At 44.4% G+C, this 11,083-nt stretch overlaps 1 long non-coding RNA gene across 1 annotated transcript; it reads right to left on the reverse strand.

The window, feature by feature from the left end:
• Window positions 1–606: 606 nt before the first annotated feature.
• On the reverse strand, window positions 607–8,098 carry LOC116220424. Its single transcript, XR_004163651.2, has 3 exons — window positions 7,968–8,098; window positions 5,651–5,849; window positions 607–1,317 (listed from the first exon to the last, which is right to left on the reverse strand). It is a non-coding gene; the product is annotated as an uncharacterized LOC116220424 (long non-coding RNA).
• Window positions 8,099–11,083: the final 2,985 nt, after the last annotated feature.

Consider the following 11,083-nt stretch of genomic DNA (forward strand, 5'->3'; position numbering starts at 1 on the left):
TCTCTGGGACACCAATGCTCGGTTTCTTTTCCAGCTACAATGAGTTCACTGCTAAAAATGAGGAGAGCGTTTGATCGCTCATGATCTGGGAGGGATGCTGCAAGAGAACCTCTCAGACTCAGGCAAGGTAACCACTCTGTGCGTGAGTATGCCATTCAATGCGTGAGTGTGCCACTCTGTGCGTGAGTATGCCACTCTGTGCGTGAGTGTGCCACTCTGTGCGTGAGTATGCCATTCAGTGACGCACTGTGGCCGCCTCATGTGACAATGTTGTGCTCGATGCATTTTTTTAAATGGCCTGTCAGAGAATGTTAAAGATCAGCTAGTTTCTTGTGAGCTTCCCACAGACCTTAATATCCTAATGGACCTGGCCCGGATGGACAGACGGATGCCCGACCCCAGGACTGAACCTGCCCTGGGTAAACCTGGGTGGCATTTCTGTACTAATTGTCCAGCAAAACCTTTCTTTTGTAAGGCGAAATGTGAGCATCCAGGTCATTGCATAGGCTATGGTATGCAAAGGCAGACTGCTGCTGCAGCACATTTACATTTGCGGATATTTGCATCTCTAGTTCATTTTGCAGCCCCTCCCCTTATACTCTGTATGTAAGGCAAGATTAACAGTCAAGTGCAATTCCAGTAACATTAACAGCGCAAGTGCAAGGTACGTAACATCAATAAAACTGTTTTGGCCAAGCTACATCACATTTTTCATTTAGCTGACGCTTTTATCCAAAGCAACGTACAGTACAGTGCAGATATGCATTTTCATCATTATGTGTGCTTCCCTCTCCCTCTCAAATCCATGACCATAGTTTTGCTGGCTCCTTGCTCTACCAATGGAGCCACAGGAACGCAAGCAAAGCTACAGTGTGGGCCATACCGTACCAATACTCACATCTTTAAACAATAAAGCTACAGTGTGGGCCAGAACATACCAATACTCACATCTTTAAACAATAAAGCTACAGTGCTCGCCACACTTGCAATACCCACATCTTTAAGCAATAACAAAATAACAACACCCGGCGCCAGGTGATTGCTGACAACATGATCCTCATCTGTGGGTAACACCGATGGGGATCAGGCAGGTCCTGCTTTATCTCTGCTGCGAGATGGACGCCCCTTCGTTCGTCCAAGGTCATTCCTGACAGAGTGGATGAACAAGATGTCAGGGACTGCTCTTCCTCTCGAGGACTGGTGAAAGGCTGGAGAAAGGGAGGAGGGCACCCACTCCTAGGTCCGTTCCCTGGGACCTCCTTGCTCTTTCCTCCACACGATAAATGTAGCTGTCCCCCAATATCCATATTGAGGGACCTGCGAAAAGAAAATGGTAAATCGCATTTTATTACAATCATAGCAATATATGCTACAATATAGTAGAGTACCGCACACAATAACACAACTACAATACAAAACAACAATACAGCAACACTTCATGTCTAATTAAAACCATAAGTAATGTCACTGTAATGATTGTGTCATGGTAATTAAAGTATGTATTTATTATATTTCACCATGACTCTAGATTGCGCCTCTACTTCCTCCACAAGCTCAAGCGTCAGTCTGAAATCCCCCCCCCCCCTACAATAACTCAGGACTCTGCAACAAAACTGTCCCTTGCACTTTTATCACTTTACCACTTACTGTTATACTTGCACTGCCAATGTAACAAATACATCTCACAGGATGTCTTTTTGCTGCCTTTTTTTGCACTACCATAACCTCACTTTAAAGTAAACTTATGCTGCTGTACAAGTATCTGAATGTTTATAACTATATGTATATGTATATCTATATGTCTTGTCTTATCTGTTGTTGTGCGTGTGCACTTATATGTTTCACCGTGGGAGAGTGGGAAACGTTTTTTTCGATTCCTTTGTATGTCTTAACATGCAAAGTAATTGACAATAAAGCTACTTTGACTTTGACTTTGACTTCTTTGTTTTCATAACATGCCACTTACCATTAACTCGCTCCCATATGGTACCTGGAAGCAGGGACCTTATTAGAATGTCATCTTTGGGTGGTAATTTGAATGATTTGGGTGGTCCAGTCCTAAACTGGTTTAGGACCTATCTAACTGGCCGGGAATACTTTCTCGCCCTTGGAGACCACAGCTAAAAAAACATTTGTATGACCTGTGGGGTGCCTCAAGGATCCATTTTAGGGCCCTTACTTTTCAGTCTATACATGTTACCCCTTGGTAGTGTCATTAGGAGGCACAACATAAATTATCATAGCTATGCAGATGACACCCAGCCCTATATTTATGTAACACCCAACAACTACAAACCTATGTATCATATTTCACATATTTGAAATTTTGAAACCCATATCAAAAATTTAATTAAAACATCTTTGTATCACTTAAGGAACATTGCTAAGGTGCAACCGTTTCTCTCTCAGGCTGAGACTGAAAGACTGATGCACGCTTTTATCACGAGCAGGCTAGACTACTGTAACTCACTTTTGTCTTGTCTACCAAAAAAAGCCATTAGTCAATTACAAATAATACAGAATGCAGCAGCACGAGTCCTCACTAAAACAAGACGGAGGGGCGCACATCACACCAGTCTTAAAATCACTGCACTGGTTACCTGTTAGTTTCAGAAAAGATTTCAAGATTATTTTACTAGTCTATAAATCACTCCATAGTCATGCACCTGAATATATGTCAGACATGCTCTCAAGGTACACACCCAGTAGATCCCTGAGGTCTTCTGGCACTAAACTCTTAACAGTTCCAAAGGCGAGGACAAAGAGACATGGAGAAGCAGCTTTTAGTTTCTATGCTCCCAGCCTTTGGAATACTCTGCCAGAATACCTTCGAATGGCTGAAACGATGGAAACCTTTAAACGTGCATTTAAGACATACCTCTTTAATCTCGTCTATCACTCTGTAATATTTATCTGTTCTCAGTGGTCTGTAGTGGGTCTGTTGTACATGTGTGCGTGCCTTGTAATATGTTTGCACTTACATGATATGGTTTTTCATCCCTCTGGAAAATCTGTGTGTTACCTCCTGGTATGAAATGCGCCGTATAAATAAAGTTTGATTTGATGATTTAGAATGCACGGGGTCAGGCAGCATTGTCTGCATGATGAACATTTGTATGATGAACTAGGATAGTTCTGTCTAGGATAGAACAATGTCTAGGCCCAATATGATTAGCAGATGCATTGAAACTTTCTTTTTCATTTTTATATATTTTTAAATATGTTTTTCTGTTGTTTGTGTGTGTACAGGAATATATATATACAATTGAAAGGCAAGCTAGCTAGGGTGAACATCGGTAAAGGTAAAAGAAGACAGAGGTGAGTAAGCTACAATGGAGACAGTATAAAGAAATGTTTTGTTTGCCTACTGAGTGGAATTAAAGATGCAATTTGCAATTCCTTTTCACAAAAGGCTGATATTTGAGCTCAACAGCCTATCAAATGCCCCCCACCCCCTTCTGTGCTCCTGAAGCACGCGTGTTGATTGGCTGGGATTGTTTTTGGCTCGGTCTGAGCCACAATGTTTGTTTCCCATTCACAGAGCCAGGACTGTGTAGCCTATGAACAGCAGAGGTCTTTTTGACTTTTAACACTGAACAGACAGCAAGAGGACCGTGAGGAGCAATTCTTTGTATTTGAGAAAAAGTGTGGGATTAGAATCGCAGATTTCACCTTTCAATCTCACAGGCAAGGCTTTTTTTGAGTAAAGTAAATGACCCGATCACCTGCACTAAAGCTTCTCACAATTTGTCCGCCTGGGATAACTCCTTCAAATTGGCTGGGATGGGCTATCCATATTTAGGTCAGTAGTGGACACCACAGAGCTGGTGGATGGTGTATCCACGATTTGTGGAGGATGGAAGTTTGCTGTCCCTGACACTGAGGCAGAAATGCCTTGCTCAGCATTGGTAGATGTGCTGGGCTCGAACAGTGGAGGCAGCATGCACTGGGGTTGAGCGGGTCTGTTTTTAATGAGCCACCTATCCATGCTGGAAGATTTACCTAGCTAAGCTCAATAAAAACAAAATTGTGCTAGCCTACTGTAAAATGATTTTTATACCCAACAAGCCAACTCCAACTTTTTCACTAAACAAATGGCCACCAAAGTTACCTGATAACTTTAAAGAAACACGCAGCCTGCAAAAGACGCAAAACTCAACTGTAAAACTATACAAGATTACTAATACAACTTCTAAGGACCAAAGATCAAATAATCAATGTGTAAGTTCAGTGAAGACAGTCTGCGATGCGCTGGACTTTGGTATCAGGGGAAGGGGGCGAGCCAGCCAAATGAGTAGGTGTACCTGACTTAAACACCGTCCGACTCTTAACAGCACAGACCAGCTCCAGAGAGCGGCAGAAAGTCCCTACTGCACAGACTCTGGCTACAAATTTGACAACATGGCGGAGGAATTCTCTACAGAATTGACGGGCATGGAGCCACGCAGTCCGTGCTTTTTTACAGTCATTAGTCCTGCCAATCAGATATGTGAGTTGGTCAGTGAGAACTGAGGCTATATTACCATCTCATCTTTCATGTACACCAGCGAGAAGGTTCTTTTTTTTTCTTCTTCTATGGCCTCACGATGGCTTGCTTGTACACAAAATAATTAAGAATCTTTCCAGTCGAAGACCATGACTGAGATTGAGAGTCATAGGGAGGAATAACCCAGCCTCATGCACAAATGCAACAGAAACAGTGATAACAAGATATCCTGGGAGAGAATGAGAGGGGAGACAGAAAAGACAGTATGTCTGTATATCCATGTGAGGACTGAGAGAGAGAAAGAGGGAAATAAAGATATATATATATAGAGAGAGAGAGAGAGAGAGAGAGAGAGAGAGAGAGAGAGAGAGAGAGAGCAAGGGAATGAAATGAGTGGGAGTCCAGCCCTCTGGCGGGGTGGTGATTGATGAAGATGTGACAGATATAAGGGATGGAGCCTCTGACCCGCGGGTACATCTTCTCTTACGCACCACTCGGGCGCCACAGGTCATTCATAATTCACGCAGCATCAGAGCCGGCTGCCTCATTATGTTCACACCAGCCGAGTTTCCGTCCAACTTTTTCATGCAAATTTCGACCATTCGAACAGGGAATCCTGAGTGGAAACGCAAATACAAATTCTAAATTAATTTGCTAGAGGGGAACTCCCACTTTGCATAGGGTGTGATGCGACTGAGTTTGGTGGAAACGGGTTTATTCGCATTCAATTGCATTTGTTTAGATTTTATTATGTTTCCTGTGTTAAAGTTGCCCTGTTAAGCTTAGGTTTTGAACCCATGGCTGCTCCTCCACTACTTATGAGAGTGTCTATTTTTAATTTGTGTAACACAACGGATGGAAATGTGCACAAACTCTCATTTCGTTTGGCAGCATTGTCAGAGTTGGATAGAAGCCCAGCTACTGTCTTTAAGGGGGTGTATAGTTATGCAGTGGCAACCCTTCATACCATACAGTTCTCTTTCTCTCTCTTTCTCTCTCACACACACACACACACACACACACACACACACACACACACACACACACACACACAGTATACTATCCATCTTTCCCTCACACCCACATACTCACCCAGATACTTATAAAAAATACATTTGCCTAAATGAAAAATAATGCTATAATAACTACATACCACTTCCATACCTTATGCCAGAGATCAGCAAAGAATATTCTGGCACCACAGGATGGAGGCTGGCGGTTGGCTGCGGTCGCGCAGGAGGAGGGGGCTGGCCGCTGCACCCAGAGAGAGATTTACTGCGGGGGTTTGTGCTCGGCCGGCCGCTGGTCGGTAAATCCTTTCTCAATGAATGCTGGGTTCACAGGAGGATGTCCCACCCCCGTGCTGGGGAAAGAGAGGGCAAAGGTGCAAACATGCCAAACATATGAGCTGATGACATCCACTGACAGCACATGCAGTGGGAGGACTGAGAGACCTGCCAACCAAGCCTCGGCACGGAGAAGAGTCTAGTAAAGAAATATAGGCCTAACATAAAGGCATGTTTATTCTTTTTTTTTTTTTTCTTCTTCTATTCTTTCACTTTGCCTTCACTTTTCACTTTACTTTTTCATCTGTTAATGTAATTCTTCATCTCCAACTTAAATGAAGAAAAGGCTCCATGAATAACAAGTTTTCTCTCCTCTGACAGCACGGACAAACTGATATAAATCACCACTTTACCCGCCGCTGAATTAGGTTAATATGCTTTGAATAAAGTAATTGCTCGGTGCTCTTTTTTTATTCTCAGAGAATAGGGGCCCGGAGCAAAAACAATCTATTCAGCGCCTCAGTTCGCAATGAGTCGGCAGAATAATTCAGCCCGAGGAATTCCTTCCCGCAAGATGGAGATCAATCTGGTATTGACTGGGAGCCATCAAACTAAATGGCTCCCCTGATCGATCACGCCGGAGGACTGAGATGAGAGGGCTGGGCCTTTAGCTGTTGTTTATGTTTAGAGCTGGAGGTGCGCGGTTTTTCTGAGCCCTACATTAACAGCTTCTCCGTTCCAGATGTTTGTGTTTACCTGAGCCGGGTTTTCAGTCTAGTCGATATGTAACCTGTAAGTCCTGAGCTATTTTCGGCTTTCTCTTGTCTACCAAACACGCTAGTGGTGAACCCAGAGAGTTATGCCTCATATGAAGAACACAAACGTACACCTTCGTTCTTAGAGTGCTCATTGCCCTGGTATGCCACTGACAAAAGTGATTGACGGTTGCTAAACTGACCTGCGGGCACAACTCCACCTGTTCAAATCAGGAGGGTTTTCAGTTTAAACATGGCCATGTGTGACAGCTGGAATTCTCCAAGGCCATCACAGCAACTGGTCACCCCAGTCAGTCACTTTTCTGGTGTAAGATCTTTGATACGAGAGCTGAGGATGAGAGAGAGAGGCACAAAAAGGAGGGAAGAATGGCTGAGTTTTGTTTTTGAGCTTTTTTTTTGCTGCTCCGAAACGCTTCTAGCTGAAAATCTCTGAAACTGTCGTCAAGGCAGCGCCTGGTGTCGTCATCGCCGCTCTCCACGTGGCCTGAAGTGTGAAGGTGATCCTGGTGATCGAGCGGCACAGTAGAGGACCGCACATCTGATATCTGTCTAATGGTGCAGGCTTCAGACACTTTGCTTATCAGGCACTCTGCATGGCCTTCAGTCATTGTGGTAAAAGTTACAAAGAAACATAACATAACACATATGTTGGCAAGGGTCTCATCATAGCTGGGCGAATAGAAAGGTGAGCCTGGCATATTCCCTTGGCAAAGGATGGCTGATTAGCTGACACCTGCCTCACTTGGACATGGTTCTGCATTCTAAACGGCCCGAAGCGCTAAAGGGAACGGGCACGGCAAGCTGTGTCCCAAGTGCATGTACACAGTAATTAAGTTTGTGTGTGTGTGTGTGTGTGTGTGTGTGTGTGTGTGTGTGTGTGTGTGTGTGTGTGTGTGTGTGTGTGTGTGTGTGTGTGTGTTCGTGTGTGTGTGTGTGTTCGTGTGTGTGTTAACAAGCATCTTGGGATGGATGTACTGTCAAATCCAATATGTGTGTGTACTAGTAGCTGAAACCTTGAGAAATCCATCACAAACATAAATAGACTCTCTAAATATCTTACTGTTGGACCTCTAAACTGTTTCTCTCTCTCTCTCACACACACACACACACACACACACACACAGCACATTGACAGAGAAAAATGTCCTCCCAGCCTAGTTCTATTTCACTCCGCCAAAGCATACCCCCCCCCTGCCTACTGCTGATGCTGTCCTGGATAAAGCATGATCATCCATCTCCTGTCATCTTGCAAAGCACTCATCTACTTCAGAAATGACAAAATCTCCATCCAAAATACACCATTAGCGCTGGAGGAGTCTTAGCCATTATGTAGACGCGAGAGCTCGTCTGTGTGAGGCATGACGGCACAATAACCACACAGACATGCTCGATTGAACCAACAGGATTATTGTTTCATACCCACGGTGCTGGTCTCATGCTGCACACGTAGCCATCTTGCCGACTGGAGTAGCGAGCTGCCTTTGCGAGTCCTCCAGAGGCGCAGGAACGCACCCGTCCAGACAGCTTCGGAATGGTTAACAAGCACGCGCCGGCTCCGGAGGACGAGCCGCTGCTGGGGGGGGGGGGGGAGCTCTGGGTCCGTCCGTCCGTCCTGAGAAACCACAGCTCAATCACTGGCTCAGTGGCGTTCACCGATTACAGAGATCTGGCTGGTTTCTTTGACACTGTCCTCTGAGGCACACATAAGCTCAAAGTGTGGGTAAAGGAACCAGAGAGAGAGAGAGAGAGAAGGGAAGAGAAGGAAGCATGACGCAAGAGATGGCACAAGTATGAGAGGAGTGTAAAGGAGTGACTACGAGCAGTGCAAGAGAAGGGGGGGAGGGGGGGGGGGGGGGAAAGGAAAAGGAGAAATTCTCACTTTTTTTTCCCCCTTCCCCTTGCAGCATGCGGAACAAGCTCTGCCGCAGGGCTGCTGTTGTTCCAGGTCCATCTCCAGGTCCATCGCGCCTCTGTTAAACACATTGTCTGATGTGTGTTTGGCACGGGGCCTCTTGATTTCCTCCGCCATACAAAAGCTGCTCTCTTATCTGCAGATGTTTCTGTCTTCCATCTTCCACATGGATTTATTCACACCACAGTCTGCGGAGAGAGTCAGAGAGAGAAAGGGGGGGAGAGAAAGAGAGGGATAGAGAGAGAGAGAGAAAGAAAGAAAGACCACAGCGGAAGAGTCCCATCTGGAAGGGAGCCGAGAGGAACGGGGGCCGTTATAAGGACCGTCTCGCCGTCTGTGGAGGGGGTGGGGGGCGGGGCGGTGCACATGGGCCCCCGGGGGCGTTTGGATGGGAATCAGAGGGGAAAGAACAGCGGGGAACGCCAAACCCTGTCATTGGACAGAGGAGATGAAGAAAACCTCATTTGGCCCAAAAAGGAGACCCCCCCCCCCCCCAAAAAAAAAAAGTGTTCTGTGGTGAAACTGACTACTGGACACAAGAGTCCCCCGTGACAAAGAGAGAGCGTTGAGGACAGGCATGTGCCATTGTAGTTCCTGTCTCCTTCTAGGAGTTCTGCCGAAGTCTGCCATTAGAGCCATTCCCTGGATGGTAAGTGCATCAAGATGATCCCTCTTCAGGATGGCTTTCATGTTTGTGAGTGCCTGCCATCCGACATTAGCGGAGAGTCGCGCTGAGTGCATCATCAGCCGCCCCCACCCCTTACAGACCTCATCACCTGAACGCTCTGCTCAGTACCACAACAGAGACAGCTTGGGGGAGTGAGTGACAAGAAGAGGGGGGAGAGAGAGAAAGCAGAGGAGTAAGGAAGAGTGAGTGACAGTGAGATTATGAGAGAGAGAGAGCTTTGACTTTGAGAGACTGAAGAGATCTAAACAGGGAGAGAGAGAGAGAGAGAGGCAGCAGGTTGGGTTGAGGGGGGGTGGTAGAGAGAAGAGGATCTCCATCTGTCTGAGAGGGGCAGACAAGAGCACTGCTTCAGATCTCTCAATCTGAGGCCCCAGGGGCAGCACACAGAGCATCAGAGTGTGTGCTCTCCTCAGGCAGGGACCGCGGATGAGAGGGAGAGAGAGAGAGAGAGAGAGAGGAGGGGGTAAAGAGAGAGAGAGAGAGGGAGAGGGAGAACGTCTCAGAGGAAAGGAGTGAGAGAGTGTGAAGTAAACATTTTGATAGCGAGAGGATATTTTCATAGAGTCCTCCCCGCTGCTTCTGTGCTCCATCTAAGAGCTCACGTTCTTGGCTACTTTTCAAAATCTTGCTAATTAGCTTCATTCGAGTTAATGATTTGGCTTTCAACACTGAATACAAATAAGCCAATTCTGTTGATCGGTGATGCCACTCAATAAAGTTACAAAATAGAAAACAACAAACAGTAATTGCAACTCTATTTCAGTTTGGGAAACAATCAGTTTCGGATCACAATTACTTCAAAATGTCTTTAGGTGTGATCAAATGCCCAAATGATTGAAAGAAAAAACACAGCTCCAATGAGTTAGATAAATTTAACATTTTTTATTTGTGAAAAACTACAAGCAAAATTCATAAATAGACATTTCTATTTGAAGCGGAGGAAAAAAAAAAATGATAAAAAGGTAGCATCTAAGAGCAAAGTCGTGCACATGCCAAGAAACATGTATTACCTCAACATTGGATTAGCTAAGACGAAGGAGCGCTGATCATTTTAATATTCCCCAAATACATTTACACAATCAAGAAATGAATGGGACCATTTCACTAAATTACCAAGAACACTCTGCGAGAAGAACAAAAAAAGTGAAACGACAGAAACCGAAAAACTCGTAAAATGACTTGTAACTCGTAAAATGAAAAAGTATTGATTAATATGCTATCGGACCCTACAGAACATTTCATTTAACATAAACATTAAAAGTACTGTACGACAAGACCTCGTATTAGGAGAAAATTAAAAGAGCCTGTATATTACACTTACATTGGAGATTTCCACGAGATTAATGTTATACCATTAAGTAAACAAGCATTCTATATTTGAGTCTGACAAAATAAAGATAATGAAGCTAAAAAATTGTAACCATCTTTACACAGTAAAATAAGGTTACTGGTCGCACACAAGAACAGAACTGCTTGCGCGTTACAAGAGAAAGAAAAGAAAGGAAAACTAAATTGCTCAGCTCCGTTGCCATTCTCTGTATACTGGCTCTCCGCACCATCTCTTTCAGTTACACATACAAGCAATGTTTACACATCCAGCAAATTGTCCATTTTTCAAATAAATTAAGATACAATTATTTTATCTTTTTTTTCTGTTTTCATTTTTCTTTACAATTTTACAAAAAAAAAAAAAAAAAAGCCAGGTGTTAGCGGGGTAAGGCAGGTGGAAAGATGGCTATATATAGAAGTCATAGAAAATGTAAATGGAATACATCATAAATTCAAGGAGGAGGGAGGCGTGAAAATCTCCCACCAAACGCAGTCTCTTTGATCAGTGTTCTTCCCTCAGCCCCTTCTGATTGGTCAGAAAAGAATGATCTGCTGTCTCAAGTGAGTCTCATCTTATTCCTGCTCATATTGCATATTCTCTTGGTA

This window comes from Clupea harengus, chromosome 5 (genome assembly GCF_900700415.2).
Source record: "Clupea harengus chromosome 5, Ch_v2.0.2, whole genome shotgun sequence".
Classification (NCBI taxonomy): Eukaryota; Metazoa; Chordata; class Actinopteri; order Clupeiformes; family Clupeidae; genus Clupea; species Clupea harengus.